Source organism: Corvus hawaiiensis, chromosome 2 (assembly GCF_020740725.1).
Source record: "Corvus hawaiiensis isolate bCorHaw1 chromosome 2, bCorHaw1.pri.cur, whole genome shotgun sequence".
Classification (NCBI taxonomy): domain Eukaryota; kingdom Metazoa; phylum Chordata; class Aves; order Passeriformes; family Corvidae; genus Corvus; species Corvus hawaiiensis.
The window spans coordinates 38,064,358-38,088,583 of record NC_063214.1 but is presented as its reverse complement, the minus strand read 5'-3'; the positions used below and the strand labels follow the sequence as shown (position 1 = coordinate 38,088,583).

The 24,226-nt window shown below is 44.3% G+C and overlaps 1 protein-coding gene and 1 long non-coding RNA gene across 8 annotated transcripts in view; one reads left to right on the top strand and one right to left on the bottom strand.

The window, feature by feature from the left end:
- The window catches only part of RAB30 (RAB30, member RAS oncogene family), a 49,181-nt gene extending 36,197 nt beyond the window's left edge, over window positions 1–12,984 (bottom strand). For all 7 annotated transcript variants that reach the window (XR_007201567.1, XR_007201566.1, XR_007201565.1 and 4 more), the window contains exon 1: window positions 12,449–12,984. The gene's annotated coding sequence lies outside the window, so the exon portion shown is untranslated. The remainder of the gene's footprint in view (window positions 1–12,448) is intronic.
- Window positions 12,985–13,123: 139 nt separating this feature from the next.
- Window positions 13,124–23,944, top strand: LOC125321508. Its single transcript, XR_007201563.1, has 2 exons — window positions 13,124–17,136; window positions 17,424–23,944. It is a non-coding gene; the product is annotated as an uncharacterized LOC125321508 (long non-coding RNA).
- Window positions 23,945–24,226: the final 282 nt, after the last annotated feature.

The window sequence follows — 24,226 nt, the reverse complement described above, 5'->3', positions numbered from 1 at the left end:
CAATCACACACTGAGGCACACTGGAACCCACTTCAGGCTTAGGATAAAGTCACATATGTTCCTTTTTAAAACTAGAAGTTGGAGAACAAAATGTCAGAGCCTGGGACAAAGCCCTGAAATGCCAAACAAGGTTCACATCTCTTGCACATGAGAAAGCCAATGAGTTTCAGCACACAGCTCATCCCAATGTATCTCTGTGTATCACAACACATATTAAGACTCAATTAATACACTCTCCCTTTCAAAAGGGTACACAAGTAATGAGCACTTTCTTCTTTCCTAAGAAGAGACAGATGCCGATTACAGGAAGGAGTTCTCCGTAACAATTCTCTTCCTAAACCATACCAATTGCCTTGCCCATTTGAAAGATGCATTTGCTACATCAGAAGAAAAAAAGACCCTTATTTATTAGCAATGTCTGAACCACTAACCATCAAAATTATTTGCTTACTGGACACGTTATTTTTTCCGCATAGCACTGCTGGAATCCCTGTAGCACCTTCCCAGACAAAGTGCCATTAACATGCAAATGAAAAGTTCACACTCCTCCTTGAGATGGTACACAATTATAGTCATAAGCTAAGATAATGAAAGGCTCTAAACAAGACAGGTTGGTTACACATGTCACAGTACTGCTTGCAAATCATTCTCTCCTCTAATTACCACAGCATTTCCAGGAGGAATCGATTACAGCAATATGGATGAATGGGATCCTAAAACTGAAAAATGTACTGAATTAAATGTACTGCACTCATTGACTGTTATCTATATATATATATAAAGGTATGGCCTAGGAAAATACAGAACTAAATATCTAGAAAGACCAGAATCTTGGACACTGAGGCATTAAAATAGTCCCAGAAACAGAATATACCAAAAATATAAATTCATCCATCAGGCTATAATTACACTTCACATTTTGTTCTTGTTGTGAAGATTGGTGTAAGCCTATAGCCAGGCAGAAAGCCAAGCCACAAACTGTGCTCTGTTGACTGCTGAGGTCTCCATTAGGTGTTCCAACAGAAATACTCATTTGCCCAGACCAAGCCTAAACATGATACAGTGCAACCTCTTCTCCATGCCAGGCAAGCTTTGGACAAGCACTGCCAAACAAGCATCCGAATTCAACAAGCTTCCTGCTCCTCAAAGCATTACACACACTTTAGCCCTGTTTTCTAAGGAAAACAAGCTTTTGCTATCATCTAACCTGGCCAACAGACCTAAAAGTTATTGAAGGAAAGAGTGTTTTGGCAAAATTACAAAGAACAATATAATTTATGCAATTCTTTTGATCTCCAGGTGGCTGGGATGAGGCCAGAATCAGCATCCACCCTGTCACTATTGGGCTGACTTCTGGTCTTGCCATTTTTTGTTTGGCTACAGCTGCCTGGTGGTTTAGGACACTGATGCCTGTCAACCAAGAGCACACTTAGCAGCCACACTGCACACTTATGCATTTCTTCTCCAACAGTTCCAATCATAGCTTCCAAGTCTAGCAACTCATTTGTGCTATCCAGTTTCTGGGCCTCTGTCTACTGCTTCTGAGCCCTTGAAGCTGCAGCACTCAGCTACCAGAGTGGAAAGTGCTCAAAACCTTTCTAAAAGAGATGCTCCTGCATGGGACACAAAAGCTGAACCACCCCTTTACTAATGAGTGATCTGACACCTTGAGCCCTGTGCCTAGTTTCACTAAAACCCTAACTGGTCTGGCAGATCACATTGTACAGGGTGGCACTGTTTTGTCTCACCCACCTTTGAGGAATTAACCAAAATGACTCACTTCTGACTCTGCTATCTCTCTCCAGTGATGGTGTCTGGGACCTAAAACAACAACAATGTTATTTAGACAACACAACTTGGGCACCTATGATTCAGGGGAGAAGCCAAGGCTCCACCGTTCAGTGAACAAATCCAACTGAACGCAGCAAATTCTAACCCAACATCTTTGCAAAATTATTTACGCTTTCTAAAAGGATTTAGGGTTAATGGGACGTCAGCTTAAGAGTAAGAGGGTATGCTTTCAAGTCTTTTGGATCGTATACACGGCAAACTCCAAGCAACTGTGCTTTTTGCCTCTGCAAGAGAGGACATCACAGAGCCAACCACACCAGCCTGAAGAACCACATTGTTGCACCCCAGTATCTTAATTAAGACATCCAGAAACACACATGGTTTTTTTCACGGCATGGAAAGAAAACCCTGGTTGCTAGCAAGGCTCTTTCTGCTCGACTTGAACTGAACCAGTATCACAGCACCATGAGGCTGTGACAAAAATGCCGTGTTCCACATGAGAGTCCCTTGATCTCTACGAATTGGTCACATCAAAGATAAAAATCAGAATTCAGGTAGTGCCTGCTTCTTTTCTTAATTCTCTCCCTATATCATCTCCAACACTTGCAGAATTCCTTTTCCTCCTTGCTATCCCCTCACATCCAGCTGCCAGCTGCACTGCGATATCTATCACACAGCACCCTCTGATAGCTGGTGGCTGCTAAGGCAATATTTACACTATGGCTTGCATTGCAGTTTATAAAATTCTTTGGAGCTCTTCCAAAGGGAAAGCCCCACATAAATCAAAGTTATTAGTGTCATCTACAGGCTAAGTCCAGTCAAGAATTTGCTCGAGCTCACTGTGGAGACTGCAGATCTTTGAAATACCAATCAATGTGCAGCAGAGGGGCTGAGTAATAAAGTTCATTAGCATTGCTGGCAACACTTTTCTTCAGTGGCATACAATAAATAATTGGTGCATATTCAAGGCATCCCTCTGAGGTTATCTTGATTTTATGCATCAAGGCAACCAAGAAACAGAAAGTTTAGAAGGAACTTGCCAATAAACACAAGAGAGATGCAGAATTCAATTGTCTTGCCTTCAAAGTACAAAATATGTAATTACTAGAGGAAACTGTGAATTATATAAATTGATTTGCAATGAAATTAAGGAGACTGTCTTTCCCCAAAACCACTAATGGCTATTCCCACCCAAGTTACAGCACTGGTTACTCACATTACAGTAACACCTACAGACTGCACAGAACTGCAGATTTTTCACTGTAGAAAGTGGGGACTAACAGAGAGAAGTTCTATCCCAAAGACCTTATCATGGATAATAAAACCCAATCTATACACACAATACAGGAGCAGTCATAAAGAGATTAATGACTCAAAAAGTGCATCAGAGGAAGAACGAGAAATGGACCAACCCTCCGGAGTATCAGACAGACATCAATAAATTCATTAGCTAAGCATCACCCAGCATTGCCCAGGAGATATTTTTAAAACCTTCCTCTGTATCTCCAAGAACTGATGTCATCAAGCAAAATGAGAAATATTGTGAGAGATGTGCTAAGATGATGGAAAGAATTTTTATGTAGCTTCACACATTTTCCAGCAAGAAGCCTGACATTTAAGCAGAATGACCTGGTTACTAGTGGCTACTCCACAAATTGATGCAACACACTCACCCCCGCAATGACTGACAGCTGCAGTAAACAAACAATCATTCACGCCAGGTTCTTCCTCCCTGTGGCAACAGCTTTTGCAAAACTGCAGAACTTAATGAGATACTTTATTTAATATTTATTTCACAATCAGCCTCCTTTACTCTAACAGAATTAGCTTCAGCCCACAATGAATGTTTTCCTTGGTTATTTCATTGTGCAAATCAATACTCAATTTATTTTGAATTTCTTCAGTTGCGAATTCTAAACGAGGGGGGATTTGTTTTAAACGTGCCTTTATTTATTATTATTAAATACGAGCTAACCACCCACATGGCTGGAAAATGAATCAGCCCGAGGACACTATCCCAAAAAGTTAACCTAACAAAAAAGATTAATTTTAAGACTGACTTATTCAAGCAGTTTCCCAATCCAGAGGCACAATAGATTAGAGACAACACTGATATATATGTGACAGTCCTTGACAAAAGACTGAACATTCACAATGAGCAAGGTGAAGTTACTCATGATGGAAGCACGCACAAAGGCCAGACAGCAGCTTGAGAAAGAGCTTTACAAGTTCCCCATACTACATTCACATCTGCAGTAGAAAATTCAGGAGTGGTCCATAACAACCATGTATTATGGCACAGGACAGGGCAATCTCAAGCATCTCCAGCACAGGGATGTTCAATGTGACCCAGCAGACACTTCTCACAAGCCATGCTTTTCAAGACCATTTTGCTGGTGCTTCCTAGTGACACATAGGGACCAGTGACCTGCATAGCTAAGTGCAAGTGCACCAAGACACAGCTTTCCTGCAGAATTGTGACAACAGAACTGCTACTTAAAATAAAAGGAAAAAAATATTTCCTAGAAGAGGGAAACACTCTACATTAGCAAAAGTCATTTACAAACATAATGGAAATACTGAGAATCATACTCAGGATTACGATATGGATATATTTAAGTTTATTTTCCAATTTTGGGTAGTAGGCAAAAGACAGAATTTGGAGCTAACAACTGCTAAAAGACACTGATTGTTTCTGCACTGAACATGCACTACATCCCTGCACAAGGTGCTATGGGCATGCTGACAGCAGGTCACAACACAAGATGAGACTTCATTCCTACAGATCCCACACAGCAATTTCCATCTGAGTCCTATGTTCATGCCTCCTTCTCCCAAATAAGTCGAGCAGAAATCCATTATCCTGCAGTTAAAGAGTTCAACTTTAGACTCCTGTTTGCCTGCTGAAATTAAAGAGTTAACAGAAACCTGTGTTTATCTGGGGGGTTTCTATGTGTCCACAAACACATCAATCCAAGCAAAATGCTACTACCACATTTTAGAAATGTGAATACTGCTGACTTGAAGGGAATGGGCACAGTTCCCTTTTTAGAAGGAACAAATTGTTCAGAACAAGGACAAATGCAATAGAGAAATCAGGCACCGACTCTGCTTCTACAGTTTCAAGCTGCTGGTACATGCAGCTCTGACGCAGTCTTTACATGTTTGGTTTTTTCAATAGACCCAACATTGTTAAAAAATCCCCCCATAACCACCTAACACAAAGAGCAAATATTTACAGTGAGGATTTTTATATGTGAGAAATCAGAGGGTGCCACAATCTTCTGTTGGCTACAGGCAGGAGACAGCTATTGCCAACAAGGCTGGAGTAATTGCAATGGTGCAGATACTCACTGCACTTGAGTATATTTTAGACAGAAAAAAATGGAATTAGCTGCAAACTGTGTTAAAACACCCCCTTCAGAGTAACAGCACTTTCTGTAATTATTCCACAGAAAAAGGGATTACAGAGAAGAACAGCAGAGCCCAAAGCCATTATCACACAGGTTAAACTTGCTGCTGTATCTCCAGTGAACCAGATACTCAACTATTCTGAGGTCCTCAGCAGTCCATAGATACAGGGACACCCCAAACCTGCCCTTACCTTTTTGTGAAAGCTAGAGATTTCTCCAGTCTTTGCTGGGGTTTAATTAAACTCATTACCACAGGTTTATATGAATTTATACCTTTTCTCCACAGGACATGCTGTACCATGAACTTCAGGGTGGGGGATGCAAGAATAAAAAGGCTAATGTTACTTCTCTCAACCTTCTTCTCAATATGCCAAAATAAGCTGACACCCCCACCACAATTTCAGGCTATCTGATTCTCGCGTCTAGAGATTACTCGTCACAGGGTGGAATAGTCTGATGTCTCCAGAGGACTAGCAGGGATACCAAATGAGCCAGGAAAGATTTTTCAAGCCTGCATTTACTTTTCAGGTATTTGCATTAATAGATGTAATGCAAGAACAATAGAAAAATAATTATTTTTTTAAATGGCAGTTGTCCCCTCTCTCAGTTAATCAAGTTCAGTAGGTATTATAATAAGTTTCAATCTCCAGTGTTGGAGAAGATGGAATTTACAACTCCCTCCTACCATCAGAAAGCAACAGGAAAATAAGAGCACACAGGATGGAGATGCCATAGTGGATTTCTTGATGTCAAATCAGGTTATACAAGGCTGTCTCACTACATTTTCAAGTAAGGGTGTTATCTTCAGTAAATATTCCCATGCAGCCACAGCTGTCATGAAAACACCATGCTTTAGGTCCTAGAAGCACCATGAAGAAATTCTCACTAATTAGACACAAATCAGGCTTTCTTTAAAAACTTGTTAGATGAAAAGCCTTGACTGATCTATTTTCCATTTCTCTGAGTTCAGGCAATGAAATTTAAATCACAGAAAAGTGCTAATGATTATTTTTCAAGTCCGCTTTTCATTATTGAAAGCATTCTTTGCAACATAGCAAACCCAAAATCTCTTTTCTAATCCTGGCAATCCCTTTAAGTTGTTCTTTGATTGGTTGTAAATCTGAATGCTGGTGTTCGTGTCTCAACTAATAGTCTACATCCCGAGCATGGATCTGGGATTTTTCTGGAGCACAGATTTTTCTGGATCTCTCATCACACTCATATTTACGGATAAATGACTATTTGGAGCAAAAGAATGACCACTGAAAAGACAGGAAGGTTTGACAAGCTCCTGTGCTTAAAGTTTCACCTGTCTCAGGTAAGAGTAGAGGTAGGGTGATCTTCTAACCAGACACAAATTCTTCTACTCAGCACCTTTAATAATCTGTTTCCTACAGGCATCACATCTTCTTCAGCTAAGAGTCTGCATTTATACCTAGTCCTCAGAATTATCTGTAGCCTGGGAGTATCCAAGCTCCTAAAAGTGTAGCTGGGGTGGCTGCACTAGAGCAAGAGGCTCAGGCAGATGGAAAACAAGCAGGGAGAAAGCAGGTGGGAACAAGAACATTAGCAGTCCCATGGAGCTGGTGCTGTCTCTTTAGCAACGTCCCACTGAGTAGTGAAACATCCTGTACAACCCCACACAGCTTCATCAGGGCTGCAAGAGCACTATGAAGTGCAGCAAAGGCTTTGGGCTTGTCTGGTGTGGAGAAAAGGGGTGACCTCGTTGCTCCCTGCAGCTCCCTGAGGAATGAAAGTGGAGAGAGAGGTGCTGATCTCTTTCCCCTGGTATCCAGTGATAGGATGCATAGGAATAGTTCAAAACTGCACCAGAGGAGGTTCAGACTGGACATGAGGAAGTATTTCTATACCAAGAGCATGGCAAAACACTACAACAGGCTTCCTAGAGAGAGGGTTGATACCCCAGCCTGTCAGTGTTCAAGAGACATTTGGACAATGCCCTTAACAACATGTTTATGGTCAGCCCTGAATTGTTCAGGCAGCTGGACTAGATGATCCTTGTAGGTCTCTTTCAACTTCCAATATTCCAACAATATTTAGAATAGAAAATATTCTATTCTTAACTGCTTGATTACTCTGGACAGGGGTCCCATCCTTCCAGAGCCAGGTAACAGGGTAATCCTTCCTGCCAAAGCAATAGAAGCTCTTTTTGGTTTTTTTTGGCTGCAAGGATTTTGGTCCAAAACACTCAGGAAAGCACATGCAAATGATTGTTACTGTGGGGGATGCGAGACTCTCATATGCACTCGGATTCATTTTCTGCACTGTTCCAAAAAAATTGGCATCAAGGCTCAGCACCAGCCTACAGGATGGTAGTTCCATGACAATTCTCTTTTGCAAACAACAGCCTGGATTTATATCAAGAAATACTCCCACTTTAAATGCACACATGCTGCCCTTTGAGTAACTGAGATTTTGCTTAATTGAAAAAGCAGAATTTAGTTTTTGGAACCTTCATTGCAGAGGAGAAGAAGCACAGTGCAGCAGTGGGTTGGGCTGCTGAGGCCCTGCATGAAGTCCCTCTCTCTGTGGAGGACATCTTTAGCAGGACACAGTAACCCAAGCACTGCTCAACTTCTGTACTTTGGCAACTCTAACATGGTTTTTTTGTTTTTTTTTTTTCTCTTTTAAATTCAGCCTGCAGGATACAGTCTTTTAAGAAACCATGCACAAGCTCATCTTTTTTCATGCCGGTACAGCCTTTCCTCCCCTTCCTCTTCTCTCTTCCCTTTTCTCATTACTCTTTTCAAGATCTAAAAGAAAACACTATTCAGATACTTAAAGGTTACAGTTAACTTTTAGTTCAGCAGTGCTTAAAAGACAGTATTTCTGCTAAAAGGAAAGAAAATAAACAGGGTATCCTGTGATGTTTAAAAGGGCAGCAGATTTGTGAGACCTTACTGAAGGTTTCCTCCTCTGTTTGTACAGGTATTCCCTAATTTTCTCAGGAAACTAATAGCTAGGTTAAATAGGTTTTAAATAGGTTTAAATTTTGCCTTAAGTATATTAGGGAAGAGTGTACCTCTGCAGTGTAGTGAGAGCAGTAACTCCAGGAGAGGCAAGATGATAAATGGTGTGTGAGTCTCAAGCTGTTCACAGCCTAAATATCTCTCCTCAGCTCAAAGCAACAAAGCTCTCTAATTATTTTTATCTATGCAAGGTGAAATCAAATTACATTACAACACAAATCTCACCAATACCTTACGCAGGGCCAATGTTTAATAGCGTAGATTAGTCACAAAACTACTGCAACAGCAGCAGACTTCAATGTGGTCTTGACTCTGTTTAAAAGCTGACAGTGATTTTAAGGGACAAGTTGATCCTTGTTCTGCCCTAATTATTTCAACATATTAGCACCTGAGGAATATTTGACTCAACCCCTTCCCTCCCCTCACTTTAAATTCATGATTTATGCACAGGCCAACCAGGATTATATGACAAACATGACAGATTATTTCTTTCCCACTGTAAGAGCCATTAAAAATAAAATGAGAATTTAGTTAGTTATTGACAGAAGCACTGGGAGGGAGCAGGAAGCTAAATGACTTGCTGCAAAATGAAATTGTGGAAACTAGAAAGTCAATCAAAACACTGCCTCAGGTCATCTCATCTGTCCTCCAGCCAAAGCAGAGCTGTTGCTGAGCGTCTCTGCGCCAAGACCTCTCCAACTGGGCCAATGTTTTTGGTGTCAGAAACCTATCTGTAATATAGAAAATTATTTTACTGACTCCTAAGTCTCCTGTTCCAAAGTTTTGCAAACATCCATACAAGCATCAGTACCTAAACAGCTTCATTACTGCAAGGTATGCCCATCTTGTGCTACTTTCCACACTCCTGCCATGCCAGCCACACAGCTGAAAGGAATCTCTCTTACTTTCTCACTGCCTGGGTGGTTATTTGACAACATGCATGAACTAGCACCTAGCACATTCCCCATTCCTCCTTCTGTACTCACACAGAGCAAGGCTTGCACTCAAACTGCTGGTCCTGTCCTTAGAAAAAAAAGCAATAAGCCTTAAAATGAGAAACGGAATCAATCTAGTTCCCAGCTATTGTAACTCCTTGTTTGGCTATTTTATGTAAAAATAAGAAAAGGCCAATAAACCTATACCACCCACAAAAAACCCAGCTGCGAATACACCTCTCTGGGACACACCACAAAACTTAGAGCAAGTGTCTCCGTTTGCCAGTTGATGGATGCCAGCTTGGCTGTCCCAGCAAGGACCAAACAGAGACAGCTCCAGAGCTGAAGCCAGGAGCTCTCCACAGCTCGCATTAGAGAGCCACCACACTCCAGCTCAGGCTGTGAGCAACACCTACCACCTGCAGCTGGGTCTGGGAAGATGGGAAGTACAGCACAGATCAGTCAACAGAGAAAAGCTCTTTCACAGCAGGGTGACAAATGGGGGTTGTTTGCTTGCAGATGCCTTTCTCCCCTTGCCGGTTTGGAAAGTGACTGCTCAGTTCCTCCCTGGAGAGCCACCTTCAGCCATCCATCTCTTGCTTCAGGAACTTCAGCTCTTTCACCAGATCTCAACTCCAGGCTACAGAAATCCCTGTCCTCTCCTAGCTCATCTCTGGAGCAAAGAGGAAAGTTAAGCTTAAAAGTCAGCAAGGCTGGCTCAGCTCTGGCTCTTCCCAGTTCCTCTCATCTCACCAGTCTTTGGGTTCCCCTGTACATGAGGTTGGGTGACACCCAAACATCCCAGGGCAGCAACAGTTCTGGGATGGGCAATTTAACACAGTTCAGGGCACACGGGTGATACTCATAAAACCAATTTGCAAGGGTGTGATTTCTGGCTTGACTAAGAAGCCAGTAATTGGCATCATACTCAATTTCATGAGGAACAGGACTAAAATGCAAGAAAACTCTGCAGAATATGACCATGAGACCACCGAACCCTGAATTTCCCTTCAAACACTGGACACTAGTAAGAAATGGGGAAAAAAAGTAAAAGACCTGAGGAAATATTTAGTGCTGCCTTCCTGGGATATTCTCTTTGCTTCCAGCAGCTGGCATTTCAGAGAATTCTTGAATCAGAGTAAACACATACACTGCATTTAGGTCTTTGCAGGACAAGAGGAAGGATCCCCTAGCTCATCTGAGTTTTTTCACAGCAAAGATTGAGTGATTTTCAGCTTTTGGTCCCTTCTTATGTGTCTGTATTTCAGTTGCTGAAAGGCAAAATTTAATCTGATTAATACAGTGTAGATTTCTGTGGTACATTTTTAATCTACCTCCTGATATAGTATAATACAGCTTGAAAATGCTAGCATGCATTGTCACAAGTATTTCTAAATCCAACAAATGTAATAAATATTGAACTATATAAAAATATGTATTGCTATTTATGCTTGTTTTGTTCAAGATATATACATACAGAAAGATGAAAACAAGATAAAGAAAGAGGGGCATCACAAAAATTGTCTTACTTAAATGCGACATCACCAGCCATGGATTCCTTGCTTGTTCTCACCAACTTCTATAGCAGTATTTCCCAGAACAATTCCCAGGCTACAGTTTCAAATTATCACTTCATATCCAGTGCCTTCTATACCAGGCTAACAAAATCAGTGCTATAAAACTTCTCCTTTTACAGCCAATATGGGAAACCCTCTATTAGATTATCTGTTCCCTCGCTTGTAAAATAAAGAGGAAAACGCCATTCCAGGAAACAAAAATGTTAAAAAAAGACCAACCAAAGGCAACGCCTGTGTGCACTGTTGTTCTTCCCCTTTGAGTCAGTAGTAAAGGGGAAGGAAGGAAAAAACACAGATAAAACAAATGCAAGGAGGTGTGGATGCAGCATATTTATTCCACTCGAAGAGGGGAAGCTGTAAAACACCATCCATTGCACACGGACACCCCAACACCGCGCGGGTGTTTACAAACACTTTGAGCAAACCAAACAGGGAGTTTCATTGTCCCCACTGCACTCATGTTACCCACGCCCCAGCACTGCAATTCCAGGGAGAGCCCTGCCAGAGGACACACAGCGCCAGTTACACAAGAGAAGCGCAGAAGCAAATATGAAGCACAGGGGAGGAAAAAAAAATTAAAAATATCAACTCAGCTGCACACTCTTGCTGCTCTCAGAACAGCCTCCAAGTCGGGCTTTGGTGAGGATTAACTTTAAAGGGCACTGAAAGATACTGACAGACTTGAAGCAAGCAGGACCCCTCTGTGTGCACACATTTCATTGCCACCAGCACAAAATGAGAAGTCTAGAGTCCACTAGCAACTGCAGAAGTAATTCAGTTATAAAAGGGGATAAAACCTTCTGATGTTATATACTAAGGAAAAATTATCTGTATGTTGCACTAATATCTTAGCACTATTCAAGTAAAAATCCAAATTTCACCTCACAAACAGAAAGGAACAGTGAAACGAATAAAAAGCCACACGACAATGAAGCTCTGCTGGACCACAAAGTTTCTACAAAGTTTAAAATATAGGCATTTCTTATATTTACGATAAAACTGAAAAAGATCAGAGCAGTAGTTTGGAAGCTGAAATAAAACATCAGGCTCTCAACCAAGAATTTTTAAGATACTAACTCAAGATGTGACTTGGAGAAGAAACCTGGACCAACTGCACACAGCCAGGACCGAGAGTCAGTTGGATTCAAATGTCCCCCGTTTCCCTGAAAGGGGGGAGGAATAGCGGTGTCAAAACAACGAAGCCGCACGACAGCACACCAACGCCCCAAAAACCATCCTAAAACACACCTCGTATTTATTTTGTCTGCAGGAGCCCGGCTCTCGCAGGCTCTGCAGCGCTTAACGACAGCAATTCAAAATCCATCTTATTTTCCACTCTTATCCAGCGAGGGAGCCAAACCAGACACGGCTCCCCGCCGGCTCGGGACTGCGCGGCTTCGGGGCGCCCGGAGCATCCCGGAGTTGCGGGAGTTTCCCAGGGGCTCCGCGACGCGCAGCGCGGCCGCGGAGCTGCCGCCGGGCCCGAAGGGCTGCGAGGGGGACTCATCTCCGCGGGATGAGACCATTTAGCGGGTTAGGGTTTTTTCCCCGCTTCCTCCGTCCCTGCGCCCCTCCTTTTTCAGCAGGACCAGGGAACGACAGCGCAGTCCCTCTCGGCAGCGCTGCTCCTCGCTGAGGAGCACACAGTGCGGGGAAGGGCATCGGGAGATGGGGGCCTGGGAGGGAGGGGGTAACAGGACAAGGAAAAGCACACAGAAAGAGAAGATGCGCGCAGAACTCACCTGGTTTGGGATTTTTCCTCCCTCTCCACGACCATAGAACGAGGCGGGAGCCAGGAGCCGGTCAGCGGCGATGGGAAGAAGCGGCAGCCCCGGGCCGCCGCACGCGGGGGATAGCGGGGCTGGGCGCTGCAGCCCCCGCACGCCCCGGGTAGGTGCTGACCCCGGAGATGAGCGCACGGCAGCCCACTTCCACTGGGATGGGTGCTGACCACCCTCCCGGCGCAGGGCAGCTCCCCGGGATGGGCGCAGCAGGGTTGGGCGCAAGGCAGTCCCACTCGGGAATGGGTGTTCAGTCCCCACTGCCCGTGCCGTGCCGTGCCGTGCCGTGCCGTGCAGCGCAGAGCAGCGCAGCCCTCCGGAACGGTGTCGAGCTACCCTGGAGCCAGGACGCCCAGGACAGGAGCAGCAGGGCTCGGCGCAAGGCAGCAGTCTGCGGGGATGTGCGCAGGGCCGCCCGCCCCAGGCAGCGCAGGAGCGGGAGCGCGGCCCCCCCGCCGTGTCCGGCAGCGGAGGCGGCACCGGCCGAGCACAATGAGCGGCGGCGCGCGGCGCGCCCCCGCGGCCCCGCTGGGCAATGACATCACCCCTCTCGCCCGCCGGGGCGGGGCCACTGCCCGCGCTGCCGTCTCGCCATTGGCTGGCGCCCTTTGGCAGCGGGGGTTTCTGGGGCTTGTAGTTTTCTTCGGATAGCAATAGCGCGGCAGCGTTCAGGACGTGGACTCGATTTCCCGGCAGATCCCGTGCGGTGCGGCCGCGTTGGGTAGCGGGGTGGGGAAGGAGGTGGCCGCGGCCGCCATGTTGGTGGCGTGGGACGCTTAGCTCGGGAGGAGCGGTCGGGGAGCCGGGTTAAGATGTCGGAAAAGGGGGAAGGGCGGTAGTTCTGTCTTGGTTTAAGGGACAAGAAAGAGCTTGTGCGAGCGGTTGAGGAAGAAGGGGGAGGCTGAGGAGGAGTAGCCGGAGGGCCGCGGCGGGTAGGGAGGGGGGCTCTGAAGGACACGGCCGATTGTCACTCGGTGATTGCTGGTTCTGGGTGGGGCAGCGCTTCTCTGTGGTGGGAGCGGGGCCGTGGGGTGCGAGTCTGTCCCGGGACTTGGAGGGGCCCGTCCGGCTGCGGTGGGAGTGTGGCAGGAGCGGGCGGCGTGGCCTTGCAGCGACGGCCGGTCATGGCTGCCGGGGCGTGTGGGCGCTGGGGCGGTGCTGGGTGCGAACGGGGAGGCCGCTCTGTGGCGCAGGAGCTGGGGCGGGTCCGGTGGCTCTCGGGGCTGTGGCCCCCCGCTCTCCTCCTCCGGGGAGAGGGGCCCGGCGGGGCTGTACCAGCTCCGGTGTCTGGGCCTTGGACGAAGTACGGACTGCGGGTTAAAGAGCAGGGCTGGCCTTGGTGGGGTGGCCGTCAGCAGGGAGCAGACTGGGACATGCCCTTGTCGTACGCCAGGTGACAGCCTGCGCTTCGCTGGTTTAAGTGGTTTTTTTAAGGGCTGTGGGTGGCTCTGTCTGAGGTCTGATAATTGCACTAATGGTGTCTGGGTGTCAGAGACATGCTTCTTGGTGTGACCAGCAGGAGGAGCTTTGCTTCCTTCTAAAGGCCTTAGTATGTCTGGAAGAGGGTAGGTTTCGATTAGATACAAGGCAGAAATTCTTTACTGTGAGGATTGCCCAGAGAAGCTGTGGACACCCTATCCCTGGAAGTGTTCAAGGCCGGGCTGAATGGGGCACGGGGCAACTTGGTTTACTGGAAGGTGTCCCTGCCCATGGCAGGGGAGGGTTAGAACCAGATGATCTTTGAGGTTACTTCTAGCCCAAATGTATAATTCTATGTCCATAGACACATAAAACAAGTTTGAAAAAGTTGAGAAGGCAGACGAGATGGTATAAGACATCTCAGCGTGGTATGGGAGCAGCCAAGCCAACTTGCTGCCCCCGTATTTTACTTGTGCTTGCTGTCTCAGGTTGGCATGGCTTAGCCACCTGACTAGGTGCTGTCTTAGTTTCAGCCCTCTGGCTGGCATGGAGGAAGTAGGATGCAATTTTGAGCAATGGTTTTAGGCTTTCTTGTACTGAATGTTATCCCTGCTTGTTCTAGTGTTTTGTGTTGGGGGATGGGAAATACATGTTCACCAGATGAGAGTAATCTAAGCTCTGTGAGGCTTAAGGTGACTGGAGTTCCCTGAAACCATGTGTGGAAGGCCTGTGCTCAAAACCCGAAGGGAAGATGGTCAAAGTATTGCGTAGCTTGTGAAATAATACCGTTTCTAGTTACAGCTGATTCTTGTGAAATAAAGCACTTTATTATGCCAGGAAGACACTTAATTGAAAAGAGTCGTGAAGAGTTTTGCAGGCTTGCTTGAAGTCTTGGCTGCTACCACTGGTGTTACTGCTCAGGTAAAACGGAGATACAAGGGTTTATTTGATACTTTGGCTCCTCCTGGAGGTAAGTACAAGGCATTTGCTCAGGGTATTGCTGCAGAATAACTATTGCTACACAATAACTGAGATGGCGTGTTTGCCCCAGGATACAAAAGTGTTGGAGAAAGGATGATGTGAGATATTCTCTGGTGCAGTTACTTCCCCTGAACATTGCAGCCTTTCAAGACTTGCTGGTACTACAGCAATGTGTGCTGTTCTTTATCACTTTAGATGCAGCTCCCTTTAGTTAAAGGAGCTGAACTGGTTGCATGCAGTCCTGCAAATAGTCCAGTGTCCTGAGGGTGCTTCTCCTCACAGCCAGGTTCTCCTGTTTTATCATATTCCTCTCTGAAGAAAATGAATGGTGAGGGTGTAAGGCTCTGTTAATAAAATTCATAGCATCAATAGTTCCATATATATGGAGAATTCTGAATTATAAGTACAGCCCCTCTTATTTCTTTTCTAATTCTGTTTCTTTTCTACGCAGATACCTTTAGATTAGGTGAACTGGGGGTGAAATAAAGGGCACTGGAATGATGACTTGTCACAACAGTTGTTCACTGTAGACTTTAGGCCTATGCTTTTTATCTCTGCAGCTGATACCTGGTAAGGCTGATAAGTGTTGCAGTGGAATAGTTGGGTCAAGCTTGGTTATCTTTTCTATAACTGCCAGAAAAAGTGCATGTGAAATCTTCATCCAAGATGGTCTGCTGGCCTAATGGCAGTATGTTCCCTTAAACTGGTTTAGAAACAATTGGTTTTACCTGCAGTGTTCCCTTCACTCCCTCCCCATTCCCCTGCAGTCAGTGCTGCCGCTCTGGGGGGGATGCTGTGCGTCCCGCTTTACAGATAATTGTATTTCATTATTTATATCTTCTTTATCTGTAGATGTAGATGCCACTGATGTCTCAGCTGAGGTAGGAAAAAGGAAACAATTTCAGAAACTACTCAAATGAACACCTGATGCAAGAGAGAAGTAAAAGAGTTTTCTTTGTGTGTGTTGTTCACTTTGGTCAGTTTTGGGGGATTTTATACTTGCCAGTGTGTGGATCGGCAGGTTGATCACAACGTGTCAGAGATGTTAATGATGAAATCTGTGTTAAGTGTCTCAGACTTGGATAATCTGTTCACCTGAAAGTGCTACTGTCCAGATCTATCCTGACCCAACAGGCGTTAGTTGCAATGTCTGTAAGAAGCTTCCAGTCCTATTGAAGAAATAAGTGGCGTGTCTGCAGTTCATATGAAGAGGTACAAGCTGACAGTAGCATTGAAAACCCGCTTTGGCATTTCTTAAAGATTGGTGTGCTCTGCTTTAATGCTGTTAATGAAAACTTAGTCCAGTGTGTGTCTGGTCCTCAGCCTGTGATGCTGATGGGTTTGTGTGTACTTTACTATGCTGACATCCTACACTGCAAAACCTATGGCTTCTCGTTGCTACTGAAGTGATTCTGGTCACTGAACTCTGGTAAGCAACCACCCTTTTTGCTGACCTGAAGAATCAGTTGAAAGATCCCAAAGGAGGGATGAGGAAGATAAGTAGGAATGTGTGATGACTTTGCCTAAAGAAGAAAATGCTCAGTCTAAGAAATCTAAGTTCATACATAGAAACCTGTCTTTGTGTCTCAGCGCTCGTCCTGACAAGTTTCCTCTTAAAGAAACTTCAAGCATTTGGATGCTCTAAATTGAGTACTTACTGGGTAGTATAGAAAGCCAGGCTGCATGAGAAACACAGATTTTGAGATGAAGTGTACAGATATATCATGTCATTAGTTTTAAGATGTGTGGTGATATAGGTCTGCTGTCACTGTCAATGTCTGTGTCAGTGCAGCACAGAGAGCTGTTGGGGTTGTTTCAGTTCTTGGAAATTTCCTACCAGGCCTAATGTCAGCCCTGGTAGGAAAATTAACTGGATGAAAAGATTTGCATGTGCTTTCAAACAGAAAGTAGAATATGGTTTCTAAGGGTGATACCATCTATGCTAGTCTTGGCACATAAATTCTGTTTTAATATCGTGTTTTCTTAATTACCCCAGCTCTAAAACTTAGTTGTCTGCAGTCCCCTTGGAGGAAGGAGTGGAAGTGTCACTGACCAACTGCTTATTTCAAAGCCTATGGGGGAAGGGGTGTAAATTCTTTCACATTAAAGTTACTGCTCAGATGATAGTGGATGAAGAAGCTGTGATGAAGGTTGGTTGATTTTAGTTGTTTCCCATTGAGCTGTTTGCCAAAAAGTTTCCGGAGCTGCAAGAGGAAAGGTGAGAGGATGAGTTCAGCTGGGTGGAACAGGTAAGTACTTGTATATCATGTTACTGTTTCCAAGTATCTTAATGATAATGCTAAAAATACGTTGTGTACTCTACTTTGTTCTTTGATAGGGGAGCCTGGAAAAACAGGAGGGAGTGGAAGGCTTCTGTGCCTTTTTAAAGTGTTCTCAATGAAATTGTGGGGAGGCAGCTGTTAAACCAATATTTGGAAGAGCCTAGTATTTGTGCATAGCCAAAAGAGCGTAAAGCGACTGGAAATAATTCTAATGACTAATTATAAAGTGTTACCCTTTTTTTTTTGTCTTTCAGCAAAAAGAAGAGTGCTGTAAGAGCAGTCAAGAGTCAACTTAGCACGGACATGTTCTTCAACTGAGAGATGGCAGCAGTTCAATAGCAGTTACACAAAGGGAAAGGGTGTGCAGGCTGCTGCAAGTCCCTGTGTTCCTAATATCTGGTATCTGAAAGAACTCAGTAGAGAGAAAAAGGTTGTTGCTTCCACAACTTCAAACCCTTTTGAGTTGAAAAGAGAGCTCATCTAATACTGAAACAGGAAACTGATTTTATTTTAGATACTGGGGAAGATAATCACTATGCAGAACTTAAAAGTGCTAGTCAGGACACTGAAAAACTGCAAGTAGCTCAAGTACAGGAGACTCAGAGACTCCAGTTGTGGGAAGCTGCCTTTTGGGAAGGTGCACTAGCAGTGGGGAGAACTTTCTAAACACAAGGAGAATCAAAAGTTCTGCAGCTGTTAGCTACACATGGATGTATCTCTTAAGGTGGGATGCCCTGACATGACCACTGAAGACCATAAGGCTGTAGGCAGACCACATTTCTTTTAAAAGGATGTATGCCACTGCCCAGCTCAGAACCACCCAAACAGCTTCAGTTTTTGTCAAATACTCTTAGTTCCTGGAACAACAGCTTTTCTCAGTCCACCTAACTGCTGCAGAGCCAGCTGGCTGACTGCAGCTCTGCACTGAAGATAAGCATTCCCACCCCTGGATTGCTGGATAATGGCACACAAACATGGCTCAGGTGGGCTCCAGGGCTGAGCATAAATCTTCTGGCTGCCACTGTTCTGGCTTTAATATACACGATGGGTGCCCCAAGCACTTCCATGTAGAACAAGAAACACTTGGAGTGCATATTTACATGTACTTTTGAGTGTGCACTGCCCTCTTCAGCACAAAGCTCGATCAAACCCTGTATTGCATAAAGCAGTGGAGGTATCACACTGAGGTTATGCTTGGTGTGTACCTGACTCAGTTGCCACTAATCCTGGGAAGGGCTATTTTTGTTGTGATGTGGTAAACCTGAGTTGGTAATAGATACTGCTCAGCTGATGTGCTTATCTGTGCCAGGAGAGCAGCCCATGAGCTGACATATTCAAGCATGGTACTAGCTTTTACTTCTTTCAACATAAAAAAAATTTAAAAGGTGGGAGGGGGAAGAGCAGAGGATTTTTAAGAGTCACATAAATTCTACTGAAATTAAAAGCTCACTAAGTACCTTTGTTGAAGGAATACGTTTTGGGAAATTACCTCCTTTGACAAAGGCAATATGAGCCTGTGGTTATGGCAAGCTTCCAACACCATTCCTTGACCCTTTTTTTTTTGTGAGGTTGTAGGGGAAAAGTGTTGGATGTAGCGAGAGTGAAAGCCATAACCAGAGGTTACAATTTAATTTTAACAACTATATTTTTATGTGAAGTGATGCACCATTATTAATTTTCAAAGGCAGTCCTGCACCTAAACTGATACACTGGAATCCCTGGTCATGTGTGCAGGTGTCTTTGGGTTCTTCAGCTGTTTGAGTGTAGTGGTGCAAAATTGCACGTTGTTTCCTATATGATTCAGCTTAAAACACAAGCTTGGGCAGTGTGAGTACCTAAACAACAGTATTGCAGTCAGAGCATTCCTCAGTGCACACAAACCATTTCCTTCTGGGAAGTACTGCTGCACTGTGAAAAAGCATGCAACTCCTAGGACCGCAGCATTTGATCATGTTGCCTGTGCCACAGTTCCCTTGGTTTGCTCTCTTCCTTGCCTTGGACTCTTCAACGAAGCTTTTAGTTTTTCTGTACATTACCACTGGTTGACTCTCTCATTTTTTGAGTGGGGCTTTTTTTGCTGTTTCTTTGCAAATGCCTCTTCCTGGAAAACTGGCAGCAACAGTAAGTATCTCAGGTTCCTAGCCAAGTTTCCAGTCACATGATTTCACTTGCTCCATTCTGTCAAGTTATTTACTTGCAGTGTCCTAAGGATGTAGTTTAGTGGACTGCTAGTGAGGAGCTAACCTTCATGTCTTGGCTGCAGTCCCATAGGTCAGGTTTACACAAATCTGCTTCCTCATGAATTCAGTGGCTACTCTTGCAGCACTTGGTTTCCTGATGCACAACTTTATGAAAAAGATAATGTTACACTGCTCTTGCAGAGATTTAAAGATGGTCACGTTAGCGTTGGTCACTTTACCTGCTGAGTTGCATGACCCAGAATCATTTCTGAACCTTGTTCTGCATGCACAACACCTAGGGCTCACGAGGTGAGAAGGCTATGTTCTTCATGTCTTAATAGGGCTGACATGCCACAATACAGGAAAGGTTTTTCAAAACCAGCATAGAGATGGTTGCTGATGACTTAAGCAACCTTGCTCAAGGTATCTTACCCTCGTGTTCTGGTGTCATGCATATCAGTTACTTTGTTTCTAGTAGGGTCTCTTTGGGCATGCATTCCTAGGTGGTGTATTGAGCTTCCTGCTTTGAGCTTTCAAAAAACGCAGTTGCACGAAGCAGCGGCAGCAGTGGCATTGCCAGTTTAAGGAGTTTGGTGTTACCTTCTGCCCTTGCCTTCCCATGCTGTAGTACACCATTCCCTTTCACGCCAGTGCAACTACCTGGAGCGGCATGCAGAGCTATCGGTGTCTTAATCAGGGTGTTAACACACACTCCCTGCCCTGGGTATGCTTTTCTGTGGGTCATGGTAGAAGCGGAGGAGGTTTGTAGTTCTGTGGCTTTATGAAACCTGAGTTGGGTTTGTGACCTGGTTGAGAGCATTTGCACCATAGCACAAAAAACAGGTACCTGGGTGCATGCCAGAAGTCAGAAGTCCGAAGTCCTTGGGCTTGTTGCTGAAGTGTCTGGCTCATTAAATCATGCATCTAAGGATGTAGTTAATTTTGTGGAAGAGGACCAGCAGTGTCCCTTGTGTACGTGGGTGCTTTTGTTAACTATGTTTTTCTGTTTTAGGTCTCATGACAGAGCCTTTTTGTGGTTTTGCTGTGTGTAGCCTTGTGACCAGGCAGCAGTAGCTCAAGAGTTGCTGCTGTCTGTAAGCAGCATGAGAGATTGTTCGGTGTAGTCCAGACAAATCCTTGTGCAAACAGCGCTGGAGTAAGATGTGGAACAGTTTTCTTTTAAGTTTGGGGTTGTTTTTTGTTTTGTTACCGAGACTACCAATATATTTTCCTTTGATGGAACTAATTCTTACATATAGGGAGTTGCATGTTACCCCTACACATATAGCCAAATGTAATTTTATAAATAATGGCAAAGTAGATCGGCAAAAGAGAGAACGAGGTACTAAAATGTTTCACATATGATAGGTGAAAAGCTAATCTCAGTTTTCCCTATCAACATCTTTGCAGTGCTCCTGCTACCAGTGAAGGCTGCACTGCTGTGAACTCTTCTGTTCTGATGATGGTGAGTGTTACCCTCTGACGAGGACAATGAGGTGGCAGCTGTTTAAGAGAGATGTGGTGGCTTCACCGTACATGTGCTGCCTCAGTGGATGCCAGCTAAGAGAGTAATTGCGTCCCCCAAGAATTAGATTGTTGCTGCTGTTAACTTTTCTGGAGAAACAAACATGAAGTAGAGGCAGGTGCAATCCTCACATGAGTTGGCAGCCAGGTGGGTGCGGTGCATCACCAGGGATGAAGGGCAGTCACACTTCACTAAGTCATAGCATTGAGGTCCATTTGGCCGCTTGAAAATTCCTGCCCACAGAAAGCTCCTCTCATCTCCAGGGCAGATTGTGACTGGAGCAACTGCTGTCCCAGTGCTACCTCCTGGAAACACAGGGGTGATGAAATGGAGTTTATTTTACTAGGTCAAATGAGAATAAATGAATATTCTTCATTATAAATATTTATACAATAGTAATTAATACATATTTTTTTAGTGTAAATTGTTTACATATCTGGAAATCTAGGCATATATGTATATAAAATGTATATTTTAAATACATTTGTATACATTGTTTTATGTATTATTAATTAATAATTTAGCAGTTTTTAAAATATAGATTAGTAAATTGGGAGAATCATGGAAGAGGAGAGGAGCTTTGTGTTGTTGGCAGATTCATGGGATGGAGAAGCTATTCCCTCTTGATAACAAATCAAACGCAAATGTCTGGTCCCCAACAGATACAGTTGGCGTGAACTATTTTGTTAAAGTGTCTGCTCACATCTGTCTTTTAAACTCTCATCCTTGAGAGGGTGGATTAACCTTGTCATGAGTACTGAGGCATGTGACAGGCTTGGCCATGAAAGCAAGGATGTGAGGGGTCTCTCACAAGTTTCTGTCAACACCTGAGTGATGTGGCTCTCCGGGATGGGTGGCATTGCCACTGTTCATTCTGAGTGGCATTGCAGCCTCATTCGCATGGGTTTGATGGTACCTCAGATATCCCAGCCTTTTGCTATAGTCAGTTTTCTGCTACCTGAAGGTAAGTTTAGGTACAAATCACATCAGCCAAGATCCTAGGTTTGGAATATGCCTGCCTCAGTCATTCTCTCTGGTATGAGTGGCCCTGCCTTTTGGGTACTGTCAATTTATCATCTTATTTCTCCCAAAGGAAACATGCACCCTGAATGCTCCCTGTGCTCTGGCAGTGCTTTATGTGTGCAACCTCCAGGTAATGTTCACCTCTGTGGATGTAAGGGGATAGCTATCCCAGTCTTTCCTGAATTTACTGCTCAGCAGTCAGTGACATAGCAAGAAAAGCAAGGCATTATTTTGCTCACATCCACCATCCACAGATGGCATTTGGTTTTCATCACCATTTTGTTTCTAGCTAATACGTAGGTGTGTGCCAACACACAGGTTTTCCCAACTCCCTTTTTTTTTTTTCTTTTCTACTTTTTCCTTGTCACCTATACATAGTACATTGCACTCAGTGTTTAGTGTGTGAGAAACCCTAGGATAATTCCCTATAGTAATAATTTGTTAGCTGTGGGGAGATGGGGATTTTGGTGGCTGCAGAATTCTGCCTATAGCATCCCATCATTATAAAGAAAAAAGTACGCTTGGAGGAAAGAGCCCTCCTTCTTGAATCTGGGTGGGGAAAGAAATGTAATAACACTTCAAAAGTAGGCCAAAAGTGCTCTTCATGTGCTGAGTTTCATATTTTTAACCTTTTCATTTTAAAATTTTAAAGTAGTACCTTCTATTTCGTAAACTGATTACACCTGAATAAAAACAGATCTCTGTAGCCAATTGCCTCAAATACCTCCAGTACAGAAGTGGTGTTTTGCAGATGCCCAGGGAAGATGCAGACCCACTGTATTGCTGGGAACCAACCTGTCACAGCTGAAATACAATAGTGCAAAAAGCCATCAGCAGGCTGAGCAAACCCAGCCCTTTGTACTCGTTATGTCTACGGTGTTCTGTCTGAAAGCTATTATCCCTTGGAAAGCTTGCTGACACATTTTAACAAGGAGAATCAAAGACTTAGCAGTACTTCTGTAGGGTTCCTCTAATTCTATGATTCATAATCATAGTCAACTACTGCTCCTTCTTTAATAAGGATTATATTGGAAGCCATCCATAGATAAATGCAACTTCTTGATACAGTTTTAACTATTCACCCATTTTCATATGGCCTGATTTTGACATCAGCAGATGTGTTCACACTTCTGAGTCCAAGATACGTGGCTTTGTGTTATTTCTTTAGAAAACAGTAAAGGACATAAAAGAAGTGCTAATTTTCAAAACAGAAACATTAGATTTGTATTTTATTTTAAATAAAATGAATGCATGCAGGTGGTTGTGCAAGTCAGTACAGGGCTTGTTTGGGCAGGGTTTGTGGTTTCCTAGCCCACCTGTTTTGCTTGCAGACTAGCAAAGAGAGCACGGTTTGTGTTAGCAGTCATAAATCCTGCTCATGTCTTCTTCCATGGCAGACTCCTAGGGACATGGCTGTAAGGTGAAACCCGGTCTGGATGTAGCTGTAAAGGGAGGGAGGGAACGGCAGAGCTCCCCGCTGCAGAACCCGAGGCACCCTGTAACGCGAACGGGCACAGAGAGGCCTCCCTCGGTCCCTCCCCCTCCCAGCTCCCCTCAGCTCCCCTGAGACACTGCTCAGGTCTTCAGGGTACCCGAACACTACGGGGTGCTGCAAAATGCTCGTCGGGGGCGTTGATCTCTGCTGGCTCTGAAACTGGAGAGGCTGCTGTTCGTGCTGGCCCACTGTAGCGGTGGGTGTCCACCAGCAGAGGGTGGCTCTAAGACCGTTTATGTATTGCTTTAATGTTTAAACACCGTACAGTGTGAATATTGAGCGTGACGGCTGTAGTGCTTCCTTTATTTCCTAATACTTCATCTTTAGTTAGTAATTACAAGAAAAAAGTGTCTAGCAAAGATTTTAGTTTCAGCTTTTCCTCACTGTTTTGTTTTTGGTTTTTTTTTTTCCTCTGGCATTATTCTTCCAGGTGAGACTAACCAAATATAGTCAAATTTAGAAAGATGGGTTTGAAATAATGTTGGTCTTGATTGGGAACTACTTCTGCCTAGGAACAAAGTATTTGAAATAAATAACTGCATAAGTTGTCAATGCTCTAGCATTTATTAGGGATTGAAACGTAAGACACTAGTAGTGAACAAAGTAGTTTCCCTGAACTTCAGACACCTAACAGATACCCAGTCTGTGCCTGGGCTTTCCTTTTAGTCTGTGGAGAGGACTGCACACATCCCAAGGTTGATTTCAGCACCTCTTACCCTAATTCAAGAAAGTTTAGAGAACACAAGCTAGCAGGAGCCTGAGCCCAAAGAGCATTTGTGTGTGCATAATTATTCTCACATGGAGTCCCACTACGTGCTACAGTTAATGACTAGA